This window comes from Bos indicus x Bos taurus, chromosome 13 (genome assembly GCF_003369695.1).
Source record: "Bos indicus x Bos taurus breed Angus x Brahman F1 hybrid chromosome 13, Bos_hybrid_MaternalHap_v2.0, whole genome shotgun sequence".
Classification (NCBI taxonomy): domain Eukaryota; kingdom Metazoa; phylum Chordata; class Mammalia; order Artiodactyla; family Bovidae; genus Bos; species Bos indicus x Bos taurus.
The window spans coordinates 67,803,976-67,818,442 of NC_040088.1; the positions used below are offsets into that span (position 1 = coordinate 67,803,976).

General features: G+C 52.4%; 1 protein-coding gene across 1 annotated transcript in view; it reads left to right on the forward strand.

The window, feature by feature from the left end:
* The first annotated feature begins 12,718 nt into the window (after positions 1-12,718).
* GATA3 (GATA binding protein 3) overlaps positions 12,719-14,467 on the forward strand; it is a 29,923-nt gene continuing 28,174 nt past the window's right edge. The window contains exon 1 of the mRNA XM_027560175.1: positions 12,719-12,886. The gene's annotated coding sequence lies outside the window, so the exon portion shown is untranslated. The remainder of the gene's footprint in view (positions 12,887-14,467) is intronic.

A 14,467-nucleotide genomic window follows, 5' to 3' on the forward strand; every position in this document is an offset into this window, starting at 1 on the left:
CCTGCACTGTGAGCATCCCAAGAGCCAGATCCAGCTTCCCAATTGGGTGAACATTTAGGGACACGCCCAAGCCTTCTGTCTTCTGTTCTCACACAGCAGGCTTTTTACAGACTGCTTATTACACCTCAAGTGATCCATTTGCTTGTCCTTCCCCCTCCCTCTACCTGGGCACAGGGACAGTTTCCTGTCTCAGAGCTTAGCAAGGTGCCCACCAGGCAAACACAAGGTTACAGGAAGGAAGAATGAAGACACAGAAATACTCCAGTAACCCCACAGACATTCCCCAGCATACACTGAGGTCTCCTGGAAGAAATGAAGCCCCAGTGATGAGGGCTGGCACCGTGACCAGACAGGCTGGGTCACCTGTGAAATGGGGATAAACCTATCTTACAGGGGGATTGGAGTTTATAAGCATTATTTCATAACCAATGTATTTTACGATGGATGCAGATGCTGTTGTAACATCTCCGGATTGCTGCGGCCTTTGGTGTAAGTGGCCTGGCTTCCTATAACCTGGAGGGCCCTTTCCTTAGAACAGAGTTTTGTCAGTTTGGTTTCCCCTGAGATAACTCAGGTGGGTAATGAGTTTGTGTGGCGTGCGGTGCCTTCCAACCTGCAGAGATCAGGTGGCCAGACCTAAAGCCAACCCCTCAGCCAAGACCCCCAGGGCCACCAAGCATGCTAGCACAATCGTCACCTCCATGACCAGCCTGAGTGCACTGGGGTCTAGCCCCCGAGGCCCGTGGACTTGCAGTCCTCCTCCCCTTCCTCAGGTGCCTCGAGCCCGAGCCAACCCTCACCCAGACTCAGGCCTCTGCCACCCTCCCGCCAACACCAGGCACAGTTCAGAGGAGGGACATGTGACCTGGCTGTGACCCTCGGAGCCCCGTGCGGAGCAGCCAGGACAGGAACTCTTTCTGCTTCCTCCTGGCTCTGATCCCAGCCCCCCAAAATGCACTTTCCGTGGCTGGGATCTCCTTGTAAAAAGTGAGACCAGCTGCCTACACACAGCCCACTTCCTGCAGGCTCCGCTGGGCCACTGCCGCCCACCCAGCCGCGTCTCAGTTCCCCAACCTGGAGCCCTCTGCCCGGGGCTCTAGATTCCCGGAACCCCACACCCCCGGGAAAGCTGTGGCTGGAGTTTCCCCTCTCCAGATGCCTTTACTGGGGAGGTCTGATCCAGGATGAGCTGGCTGACCCCCGGGGAAGGGTCCCTCCTCATCCTTTCCCCAGCACCCAGTCCTGGCAGATCACAAGCCTGGCTCTGGCGCCCCCACCCCAGCCAGGTGCATTCCCCACGGAACAGGTGATGTCACCTCCGAGGCTGAACAAAGCAATCCCTCTCTCTGGGGACAGAACGGAGTTGGGGGGCACCAGTGCAGGTGGCATCCCCTCCAGCCTTCAGCATTGCCTGTGGGATCTTGACAGAAGGTGAGCAATGCCGGGCTTGGGGAGGGACGTTGACCCTCGCAGCCCTCTGGAGGCCCTGCTGCATGCTAAGCTGGGAGCCGGCCCCCAGACCTTTGCCTGCCTCCAGGTCTGTGCTCCCTGCTGGCGCCTTCAGTGCAGGGAGCCATCCCCCAGCCAGCCGGTCCTGGCGGGGGAGAAGGGTAGGGACAGGCTCCAGGGGACAACCCTGGCTGTGGGTGAGGCAGGTGCATCCTCTCGGGGGACCTCAGGGAGCTGGGGTTCAGGTGGGGAAGGCAGTGAAGGGCCTGGTGGAGGCCTGTGTCCTCCCATCAGGTAGAGATGCACTCCCTAGGGCCCCTGTGGGTCTACTCCCATAAAAAATAAAGGCTGCTGCTGCTGCTGCTGCTAAGTCGCTTCAGTCATGTCCTTCTCTGTGTGACCCCATAGACGGCAGCCCACCAGGGTTCCCCGTCCCTGGGATTCTCCAGGCAAGAACACTGGAGTGGGTTGCCATTTCCTTCTCCAATGCATGAAAGTGAAAAGTTAAAGGGAAGTCGCTCAGTCGTGTCCGACTCCTAGTGACCCCATGGACTGCAGCCTAACAGGCTCCTCCGTCCATGGGATTCTCCAGGCAAGAGTGCTGGAGTGGGGTGCCATTGCCTTCTCCGAAAAAATAAAGACTGGGAGGGGCCAAAGGGAAGCAAAAGAAAGGGAGGGAGGAAGTGGGAGAAGATGCAAGCACTGGCCACGGATCCAGGGCCCTCTCAGCTGCCCTGTGGCTCTGGGGAGCTCCCGAACAAGTTAGACAGGTGTTTGCTGTGTTTGCCTTAACCCAGACGGGGCTGGGGTAATAATGCTCTTGACTGACCGCCCCAGACAGTCCGGGTCTTCCACTCCCCTCCCACCAGCCCCAACTCCCGGCCAGAAGTCTGGGGACCCAACCACTCCGGTTCCCGGCGCCCCCAACGTGCGGGGCCAGGCCGGAGCCTGGGCGCCTCGCCTGCCCTTTTCGTGGCCAGAATGGGGACAGAAACCCACGAACCGAGCGCTCCGGGCAGCTAGCTTTGGCGCCCGGCAAGCCCAGGTCCCCAGGCGGGGAGGAGAAAAGGGATGTCGGCAAGGGGGGACTCCGAGAAAGGGGGGAGCCTGCATAGGAAGGCAGGTGAAGTCCCGGCCTCCCCGGTGGAGGTCGTGCGGCCGGAGAGGCCGGTTCCCGGCTGCACTGAGACGCTGCCCCCGCCTCTTCTTATCCCCGAGGTCCCAGAAGTGGCGTCAGAGAAGACTCAAAGGGCAGATGGGGAAGTAGGGGGACCTTTGACCCCCGCGCGGTGGTGGCGGGGGCTGAGTGTCCACGAGGGGCCCGCGCCCTGAAGAGCAGTGGCTGCCAACGCGGGGCCGGACAATGATGCCTCACTCCCCCGTACAAGGGCAAACTAGTTTCTGTGTTGGGGGGAAAAAAGAGAATAAAAGTTTAATAAACGTGTGTGCTGTGTTGTGAATGACTTTGCGACGACCTCTGTTGCAAATGGCCTATGCATGCGGAATAATGGTCTCCTTGCAGAGAGGGAAATAGCTTAGCGCTATCGTGGTTGCCTCGGTAACCATCAGACTCCCCATCTAGCAAGAGAGAAATGAGTTATGAAAAGGCTTGAGTGAAGAAGGGATTAACACATGATCCCAGGGACAGTGTGTCAATCAAAATCAACTGAGAAATTACACTGCTCTATTGGAGAATTTCTCTCCACAACCCGAACGCTAGTGGAGTTGGGTGCGCATTTCTCTCTCTCTCTCTCTCTCTCTTTTTAATTTGAGAAAGAAGGGGGAAAGTAGCATCGCGATTAGTCTTCATGACTATCGCTGAGAATTACACCGAGGAGAGGGACTCACCAAGAGAAGGGTTATTTAAGTAGACAGCGCCACCCCTCCCCCGCCAGCCCACCCCGCACGTCCCGGCACCTCGCTTGTGGTTAGCCACTCCCCCCCACCCCGCGCACAGACCCCCAACCCTCAGGCAGCGTACTGGACAGCCAGGGTCCAGGCGCTCGGCCTCGGACAGACCCCGAACTGCGCCCGAGGGGTGGGAGGTGGGGGTCTGGGGGAGTTGATGGGGGCCGGGGGCGAGGCCGAAAGGATAATGGAGACCTGGGTGCCAGTCCTGAAGCCTGAGCAGCCTCCAAAGCAACGTCTTGCCGCCTGCCTACTGTCTCCACCCGATATTCCACTCAGGGTTCGGGGAAGTAAATCATCAAATCATCAAGTCTGGTGCCCATACTCCCCACCCCACCCCACCCCACCCCACCGCAGCCGCGGTCTCCTCTCCGTCCCCCCTTCGCAGCTTCGGAACACAGGCTGCGACGCCCGCGCACAAAGATCGGCGCACGTGCAAACGTCCCCCCCTCTCCCCCGCTTGCGCACGGAAACCTGGGTTTCAAAACTAAAGGGGGAAAAAAAAAAGACACCGTGAAATCCTAAGGAGCGGGCTTGGGTTAATCGATTACTAACCCGGCGCGCGGTGCAGCTGAAGACTGCGTCCGCTTGGACTTCCGCTCTGGCTCTGGAGTTGGGAACTTTGAAAGAAACCTCAATTCGCAACCACCACCACCCCTCCACTCCGCCTTTCCTCCCCCAAAAGAGGATGCTCTCTTGCAAACACTCAAGAGGCGCAAGACTGCGCAGGGCGCGCCGAAGGAGTCTTGGTGGACAGAGGAAGGACGAGACGGACTTCCCTAGACGGCGAGCCCGAGAATAATCGAATAATCGAGAACAAGTGCTGTTGCTCCAGGCGGCCAAGCTCGGTGTGGGAGTAGGGTGGAGGGGGGCACCCTGCAGTTGCACTGGGCGAGTCGCTGCTGGAAGTCTGTCTGGTCAGCGCCTGTGGCCCAGACTGGGGTGGGGGGCAGTGCTGGGGTCTCCAGGGCGCATTGGGGTTGCGGAGCTGATCCCCTTTCCCCGCACCCCCCTCCCCCACCGCCATTAACCTCCCAGGGCCCGCAGCCTGCTTTTTCAAAGCAGGAAGAAGGGAACTTGACCATCCTCTGATCTTGCCCCATCAATTTGGCAGACGGCGACCCTGAAGCCTTGAGGCAATACAATGATAGAAGGTACACGTTGAAGGGCCGGACAAGAGCCCAATGGCTTGGCTTCCCTTTAGAAAATTGGCCTCATTACACAAAAAAATTAAAGTTTTTTTAAGGAACTTTTCTCCAACCGAGAGCGTTGCTTTTTGCCCTGCGGCGGAGAGGAAGTGCGTGGAGGCGCTCTCAGCCCCACGAGTGCCTGCGTGTCCTTTCCACTAAGTCTTCATTCACTCATCAGTTCATCGTCATTCATTCATTCACCAGCCCTCCCTCCGCCTGTCTTACTCCCTCTGGAGTCCCACACAAGTTTCAAGTCCCGAGCGCCCCGCGCGGTTAACTAAATCGCCTTGACCCCGGCGCTATTTGATATTCGTCTCCTTGACACTCATTTGGGGGCTCGGAGCAGCGACGCAGACATTGGACAAGTCCAGCCTGAAACCGAAGCCTCACGGAAGGGGGGACGGAGAGAACCTGAGAGCTGGAAACTCGTTTCTCCAAAGGCTTTCGGGACATTTTAGCTCGGCTCCAGGTCCTCGGAGCGCCAGGGCGCCGCCAGTGCGGGTGTAAACGTTAAATGTTAGCTATTTGTTCCGATGATTGGCATGGAAATCGACTCTTTCTTGTCTTCTTTTTTTCCCCCTCCTTCTGCCTCTTTCCTTTCCTTTCTCCCTCTCCCCTCCGGATTCCCACAAATACTAATTCAACCAGTGGCTCCTCTAATCCTCCCGCCCTCCCACCCTGCTGCCACCCAAGTCAGAAGACTCTTGGTTTGGGGGAAAAGAACACAACAATGACAGCCCAGGCAAGGGGCCACTTTTCTGGTTTCGCTCCACTTCTGGAGTCGACGCTATTCAGTGCGACCGACTCCCCCCTCCTTATACTTAATCCCTTGTGTCTTTTTTATTTTCATTTTCCCCCTTTTCTTAATTTTTTTTTTTTTTGCTGGGCTTTCATTTCTTTTAAACAACGCTGGAGGGAATGAAGTGTTAGTGGTGTATTACAAATTCAGGAGTGCCCTGGTCTCTATTAACAGAGACAAACAGATGAGCAGATAAAGGTGTCACCTGGTTTCAAAAGCTCCAGTTTCTGCCTGAAGGGAGCAACCCACCAGAGTGTCCTACTCGGACCCTGGATGGGCAGTGACTGGTTTCCCAGAAAGGGAGGAAGGGCCATACCCTTTGAGGCTGGATGCCAACCGCACTCCCCTACCTATCTATGTTCCAAATCTCAGCCCAGCCCCCAAACCGCACTCTAGCGTTCTCTAAATAAACCTATTCATTCCAGACTCCCTCATTTCCAGAGGCTCATCCTAACCCTCCCATCCACCCCCATGGTTCTCCATTTCTCTCATTTGTTCTGTCAGTACCTATACCTTCTACCATCATAACCTTTTCCAACTGTGATTAGTGAGGCTTCATTTGCCCCACTCAGCCTTCTCCCTACACCCTCCCTCTGCACCACCCCCACCATCCTTCTTAAAAGATTTTGGAGCCCAGGAGATAAGATATGCAGTCCTCTATCGGGAATCCTATAATATTAAAGATCAAACGTAGCATCAATGGAAGACCAAATGCAGAGAGAAACAAAAGGAGGAGACTAGGAGATGCTCATCAGCTAATTACAGCTGCAAATATTATGCAAATTTATCTTGGCACAGAAACGGAGAAAGCGAGTTTAAGTGCGGAGATAATGCCGGAAAATTGAATGTTCATCTGGCCATGGGAATCGGCCCAGCAGGCTCCACTGGTCTGTTTCATCTAGGGAAGCACCATTTTTATACTCCTATCAGATCATCTGCTCTTCACTGGTTAGGGTCGAGAAATTAATATTACTTATAATTGATACTTGAAATTCTTGGAGTGATGTGTCCTAAAGAGAGGGAAAAGAGAGCAAAAGGAAGAGGGGGAAGGGATGAAGAGGGGGTGGGGAAGGGATGAAGAGGGGGTCGGGAAGGAGAGGCAATCCCAAAGTATTGGATACAGAATCCGGACCTAGCGGACCTAGCAGTCTAGGTCCACTGAACTAAGGCCGGCAGAGGTGAAGGGAAAGAGAAAATATCAGAAAGTCAGGTCTCTCTCTGGGACCACCTGCCTAAAACCTGAAATATCTTTATAATCAAGCTTCAAGCTTTTAATGATTTGAGTGTGTGGGGTCACGTTCAGGAATGGAGACTTGACTTCAGAGCTGAGAACCTAGCCTGACATGACGAAGTCACACAGCAGGACACTTTGCAGATCCGAGCAGAGAAAGAGAAGTGGTTCTGGCTCCACAGACACTCACCCCTGCTTCTGCCCCAACTGTATCCCCATTTCCTCCATCTTTACCAGCCTGTCTTCAACTTTCTTCAATCTACTCAAGAACTGCCTAGGAAATGATATTCCCAAGAAACAAACTCCCATATCCTCACACTTCATAAGCAACTATTCTTAAGTGTAGGGGAGGAAAGGAGACAGCAGGAACTTCAGTGCACAGAAAAGAATTCTTAAAAAAAAAAAAAAATCAATTCCTCCTCCCTGCCCCCCCACTCCCAGCACAAAATCTAGTACAACCCAGAGCAAACGTAGAGAATGTCAGATGCGCATTATTCGGGTGCAAGCCATCCAATTACCAAGAAATTATGATCTGACGTCAGGAGGAACAATTGGAGAGCGAATATGTATGAATTGCCTTTCACTGGTTTGCATATTTGCAACGATTGTTTAATCCAAGCAACCAGAAAGTAATCAACAGGCACAAAAAGCTTAAAGAGCAAATTACTAGTGACTCCTGCCCCTTCTTACTTCCTGAAGCCAGGAGGTGGCTAGTGCTGTCTGGGGTAGGGAGGGGATGCTGGTGTAGCCTTGGATTCTGAAATCGGTCCTGAAAGCAGCACAGAGGAAAGCCTGTTGCATTGGGATGGCTTTTGTTCCTTGGGCTAGGGCAAAAGACAAAAGAAACAAAAATGCCAATTATTGTAACTAATTAACCATTAAATGAGATGTGTGTCCTCCTCTCTCTAACTCAAAAATGGAAGGAAGATGGTGAGGGTAGGTGGAAGAGAGAGCAGGCGATCCACCCAGCTCACTGCTCTGAGGAGGGAAGGAAGCCTGTAAAATTCCGCATGTGTTAACAGACAAAGCCGGAGGAGCTGACAATATATAAAAATATATACCCTTAAAAGAAAGATCAGTGAATACCAAAGAGGAATCTGGAGTTGATTTTTTTTCTTTCTTGTTTACTAAGAATGGGACTGGAGTGGCCAGAGGTCGGGGTGGGAGCTGAGTGAGGGCAGGAGATGGCAAGGAGTGAAGAAATCTCTGAAAAATTAACATTATTGGTATCTCTCTATATAAAGATGCAAATGGCATTTTATCTCAACTCGGCTCTGTGCTCTCCTCAGTGTTTATGATTAATTATCTCCTTTTTCATAAAAATAAAGCATGTTAAAAATTAGGATCTAGGTGCTGGGGAGAAACTAAGCCAGGGTTTCAGGTCGATCTTGTTAATTTCAGCCTGAAATTGACACACTAATTAAAGAGCACCGTGGTAAAGCCGGAGCAGGCAAGATTATACCCAGCTCTTTTTTTTTTTTTTTTTTTATCAGATCTACCTTATATTTTCCCAATTAAAAACTGCAAAAAGCAGTTTCATTGCCCCGGGATAAAAAATAAGGGCCCCCTTTCACAACGTCGGCCATCACTTTCTACCATCAGATTCATTGTGATGTATTAGATGCAATAAATTATCCCATGTAACAAAACATTGGGAGCTGAAAGGCAGATAATCTGGAAAGCAGAGATAAGGATTCATTATTCCAAATCATTATGAATCCAACGTTGCCTCTGACTTCTTTCTTAATCAGCTCCTCTGATCCTGGATATGTGAGCAGTACAGATAAGGAAAGAGTCGTTTATAATTCTCCACCTCGTCTAATATTTTAAAATAAAGTCAGAGGCAAGAAAACGCCATAAAACACTGGTGAGCAGGCAAGCGCCGAATGAAAAATCACTTCCATGTTATTATATCCACAGTAAGATTTAATTAAAATTCTCCACGTTCACGTGCTTTATTTTCAGATAGGATTTTTTCCCATCACGTAATAATTGATAGGAATTTGCAAACGGGACTATTTATTTAGGGCGCCTGGGTGGAATAGTTCTGTTTTTTTGTTTTTTTTTTTTTTTAAAGATTTCCAGTCATTGCTTTGTGAAACTTTCATTTGAGACATCCATGTTCTATACCATCCAGGCCCCCACCACCTACTCACTCCCCAACCAGGCTGAGTTTTGGTCAAAGAACATAGGCAAAGTACCAGACCAAAAAGTTGAGTTTAATAAAAATGTTCTCTTGCAAAAGAAAAATGGAAGAACTGACTGTCCCCACGCTAGACATCTGTTTACTCCCTCCCAACACCCCACCGTACATATTTATAATAAAATAAATGTCAATGAATGGGCTTGAAAGAGTGGAACTTTTAAACCAAGGCTAATATTGAGTGTGTGTTTTCATCTGGCAGAGAGTGAACTTAGGTGAACTAAGCCAGTCTAAGGGTATACACAGGAAGGTAGACTAATGGAGAAGGGGAATGATGCTGTAGGCTGATAGGCAGGAGGAGAAAAGATTTCCTGTGTTTCCCCTGGGATGTGGGAAACCTGGAAGAATAAATATATGGTTCCTCCAGCCCTGCTCGGAACAACTCTAAGTGGCGGCACGTTCTTAGAAAGACTGGAGATTCTGCCAGCGATTATTTCTTCCTACGGGGTCTCCTTTTTCTTCATCCAACAGGTGAAGTTCCTATCTGTGCGGCCATCGCTGAGATCCGGGGACACAGTGTTTCCATTATCTGTTAGTCATTTACTGATCTACCTTCCACCGCCACATGCCCAGCGACTTCCCTTTATGTTTAAAATCCAATCAAATGCCTTAGTTTGTGGGGTTGTGGTCCAACCCACCACAGAATTGAAAGCAGTCGATGCTGGTGCCAATTAGAATGGCATGGTTGCCTCCAGGAAGAACCCCAGACCCAGCGCAGTCCCCAGGCCCTGGAGCCACATAGAACACTTCTCCTAGTTCAGCCTCTGAATCCAATTCCAGGAAGGAGGATCACCTGCCCTGGGTTAAGGGGCTAAAAGGCCGGTGGTATGTGCTGGGGGTGGGTTGGGGTGGTGAAGAGACAGGGGTGCAGGCACAGGTGAGCTGCCCCTGAGGGCCCTCTGTATGTGCCAGGGAGCTGGGTTCTTGTCTTCCAAGGACATGTCAATAAAAAGGCTCATTTTTGAGTTCTGAAGCCTTGGGAGGGAAGTCACCCTCTCCCCTCGGACTTGTTAAGATGGAGCCTCTCCCAAGCACCTGGGGATCCGAGGCCCCTCAGCTTTTAACACTGGCAGTTGCTCCCTGAATAAAGGAGGGTCTTTTTTTCTGTCTCTCGTGAGCACAAGTACACACACACACACACAAGCACAGAGACCTGAACCACAAATCAGCAAGCCAGGGTGGCAGCTTTTAAAATTCAGAAAGTGACTTGTAGCTTCATTAAAGTCACATCTTTACCATGTGCAGGGGCCAGTGTCCTCGAATCCCAAATTAATCTTTAGCCCCTCTGGATAAGTGACCAGCATCTTTCCTTCACTTTGTTTACTTCTCAGGATAAATTGTATCCTTTCTTCACCCTGCTGCCCACTCCCCCCAACATCAAATTTCCCCCAGCCATCCTGGAATAATTCTCTCCTGGATTCCTAATTAGCAGCACTTTCCACTGCTAAGTCCATCAAGATGACAAGAAATGCCCAGCTGGTATTTCTTCTCAGAATCTTGCCCCTTACTGGACATTGAATTCAAAATCGGTTATATTTTAATTAAGTCCTTTGGTTTTTTTTTTTTTTAAGCCCCAGTATCTTTGGCAGTCGAGTGTCCTTAAAATAAACCTTCTTTTGCTAAAGGTAGAATTGGGGCGACGAGGGTGCTGTGTGCAAGCGGTCAGGTTTCTCCTTCCCTTAACCAGAGAGTCACTTTAAACCGGAGACGAGCAAATGCCCGCGTCAGCAGAAAAGGAACGCGGGCAGGGGCCGTCAGACCCAGCCGGAACCGGGCGGAGGGTGGCAGGCGCGCCCCAGGGACAGGGTGACGAGCGTGTGGGTGCTGGGGGTGACGGAGAGGGCGCGAGCCTGGGGTCGGCGGGCGGGAGGGGCGGGGGTAGTGTTGCAGGGCGGGGATCCAGATGCTAAAGGTAAAAGGCTGGCAGGTTGGAGGTGACTCTGTGATGGGGAAGGGAGGAGATGAAGGGAGGAGACCCTCGAAAGGGCGCAGAAGTTGTAGGGGAGATGCAGAAACAGGCGAGATGGGGGGCACAGCTGACATCCAAGTCAAGGAGACAGGTGTCGCCATCTGGGTGGCCAATGACCCTCCTGGGTCCGGGGGCGGGGGGGTCTTGTTGCCCACAAGGCAGGAGTGAAGAGGAGCGAGTGGCCGGGGAACCCTGAAGGGCTCCACCCTCGGCCGCCCTCCGGGAACAACCCGCGGTTCCCTGACTCGCGCCGGGGCAACAGGTTGGGGGAAGGAGTGACCTCTCCCTGACGCCCTCGAAAGGCGCACCCGTGCCGACTCCGCGCCTCGGCGCCAGAGAACGTGGCTCTGCCGCTGGGTGGCGGCAGGCAGGAGGGCCAGGGCCGCCGGCGGGGGAGGGGCTGAGCCGTGACGCGAGGTGGACCTCAGAGCTTCCTCGGGGGCAGGGGGGCTCCCGGCTTGTCTCCTGGCCATCTGTGAAAACGATAAGACACCCCGCGCCCATCCCGCATGTGGCTTAAACCTAGACCCCGGAGGATGCTGAGCGAGGCGCAAAGCGGGGCGTGCTGTGTCCAGGTCCGGGGGCCTTGAGCGGCTGCAGGCAGGCTAGGATCCGAGGCGCAGGCAGTTGCCCTTCCCGGATCCGGCCGCCGGCCGCCGGGGCAGCGCTGGGCACCTGCCCGCCTCGGCGCCGCCCCACCTCTGCCCACTCATTCTGGCCCCGCTGACCAATGGCCTCGTCCTCGCCGTGGGGAACAGCCACCCATGAACACTTGGAACCGTCACATCATGCCACTCCCTCCTACCGAACTGGTTCCAGCCCAAGAAACTTCTTGACTTCCTGGCCCAGCGGTGGACACATTTTCTTTTTTATTTCTCCCCAAAGATTGATTTATTTTTAAAGTCAGTCTCCATATTCCTGTTGTATAAATATTGTGAAGGGAAAACTCTACCTGTCAAAACAAATGGACGCTGACCTTTCTACCCCAATGTTTATGGAGTTTCGTTTTACTCTTGCAGAAATTTTATTCATGGCAGACTCCCTCTGTGGATTATTTTGATCTCCACCCCCTCCCCTGCAGAAGTAGGGATGGTACAGGAGGGGGGCTCCTGAGGCTGAGGGCGGGAGCTTGTTCCCTCTGGTGGTAGACGAATAAGATCATTTTCCTTCTAACATTTTATCTTCAGAGTGACCTCTGATTCTTGCTCCTTTGTCTCACTTTCCTAGAAGGTTAATTTCTCCCAGAAGTCTTTTTGGAAAGAGTTGGGACCCCTCGGGAGACTCTCCCCAAACTTTTACTTAGTGGGTGCACAAGTGTCGCTGCTTCACGTGTTTTTATGGCCTCCATGAAGAGCTAAGTTGTAGCCAGCAAGCCCAGAGTGAAGTCACTGACCTTCCTGCTTTTCCTAACTTTCACTGGCCAGCTGTGGCTAGAGGTAGTGGAAAGTGGATTGTATTCATTTTTGAAGCGTCAGCCTATACAGAGCGTGGTGGAACAGTCAGATGGAGGGGTGGCGGGGGAGGGTCTGGGAGGTTGAGACCATGGCCTAAATGTGGCCATGAGGTTTATCTCCAGATGCTTTCTCTGGGTCTCCACTTCCAAAGTGGGAGGGAAACTCTTGAAAAGTTTTTCTATCTATGGTTGCTGGTGACCCAGTCAACACTACTAGTGACATTTACAGTGTTAATTCCAGCCCCGCCAGAGACAGTGGACTTTGTAGGCACCAGGGGGCTGGTCACATTTCAAACCGTCTTTCCTCATTCCCCCAGCTCTGCCGGTGTCACTTACTCCTGATGTGCAGCGTGCCTGTTTGCAGAAGGGGGGTGAAATTCATTCCTCCCTCAGCCTCTCTCCCTCCCTCCCTCCCTTTCCCTCTTCGCAACCCGGAAGAGCTCTGCTCTCTATAGTGAGCAGGAGGCGGGGGAGGGGGGTTCCTAGGAAGGATGCACATCACCCTGGTTTTAGTTCTCGCTGGAAGCCTGCGTGAGATGCCGTAAGCAGCTGGGGCGGCGAGGACCGCGGCAGCGACAACAGTGGTCAGGTCTGCCTGTCATTTCTGCCTTCAGATCTCCAGCAAGTCAGGAAAAATAAAAAAATAAAAAATAAACAGCTGGCGGCCGAGAGCAAGCTACCCAGGTTAGTGAATATCACTATCTTCTGTCTTTTGCTCTGCATGGGCTTTCCCTGCTTCACGTGGAGAGAATTAACAGGCGGTCTCCGCTCCAGAAGAACAGCTGCCCCTTGAAGAAAATGAACTAGACCCCAGTCCTTGTTCTTTCTGGTCCCTGGAAATCTTTGACTTTCTGCAATGACCTTGGGAGAGTGTGGTGTGTGCATGTGTGCCTGTCCATGTTTGGAGGAAAGAGCCAGTAGAACTAGGCATGTGGAGAAAAAATTAAACAGAAAAATAGGAGAGGATGGTAAGGCTCGGGAAGGGCTGGATATATTTTCCTCTTCAGGGAGGGCAGAGGGTTGAGGAAAGAACCAGTCTGAATGAGCAGCTCAGCCTTCTCCCCAAGGTGGCTGTGGAGTGTCAATTTCATGTTTATTTCCCTCTGCCCACAAGTGCCTGATTAGGCTCATTGTCTCTGAATACAATTAAAGAAACAGCTGTGGCTGTGGGTTCAAAGTTGGAACCCAGATGTGTGAGCATCTGACATCCCCTGGGGAGCTAGTGGCTGGCAGGCACCTTTGATTCCAGAAGCACCCTAAGGTGGGTGAGAAAACCGAAGCCTGGGAGAGGGTGCTAGGGAACTGGGGAATGGCAGGGGCAGAGGGAACTAGGATTCTACTTTCTCCAGGGACATTGGACCAGCAGACCTCCAAAAAGTCACTCATTGGGAAGCAGTTCCCAGTGAAGACAGATAACGTTACAATGCAAGGGAAGTTGCATTCTCAGAAAGTATCTGAACAGGAGAGTATCTAAGCACAAGAGTTGCTTTTATTCACCTTTCTTTCCTCTCAGACACTGTGGGGTGCTTGGGAAGTGGACATGGGTAAGTCTGTCCTGAGCAGGGATGGAAAGGAGTCTAACCTTCAGGATCTCCGCTCCGCTGGGTTCCCAGTTCCCCTGTGCTTTTTGTCTTCTTGCATCACCCACATTCACTCCAGTGCTGGGGTTCTAGGTGGGGGTTGAGGAACTTTAAAGGGACAAATAATAATAAAGTAACATTTGTAGCCCTTTCATCCCTTAGTGCTTGTGGCAGAAAAGGTGCGGGGAGGGCGGCTGTCGGTTGCATGACAGGTTTGAGGTAGTGGGGTACCAGCCAGGCTGGTAGAGTCAACCCAGGAAGGGTCCTGGTTAGGAGATGCTTGCTGGACCAAATGGCTGGTCATGGGGAGTAGGCTCACCATTAAACCTTTAAAATGTGTGATCCTGAGGAAATGAATTGTTTGCTGCCCATCTGAATCTGGGGTGGGATTCAGCGCCCAGGGCAGACAAATCAAGACCCAGGTGGGTGTAGGGTCTTAGGGGCCCCTGTACCAATTTCCTGGGGCCAGGCAGGAGGCCCAGCCCTCAGCGTTGTCCCGCCAGGCCTCAGGTTCCTAGCTGGAGAAGTCAGCTGGGGTCTGAGAATCTGGCTGAATGGCTCTCTGGACACAAGCCCCGCACCGCACCCCGCCCCTCCATGCGCATCCTCCCATCTACACTAGAATCCCCACCAGTCCTGGGGAATCAGAATTGGGGTTGGTCTTTTCCTGCCAAAAGCCGGAGAC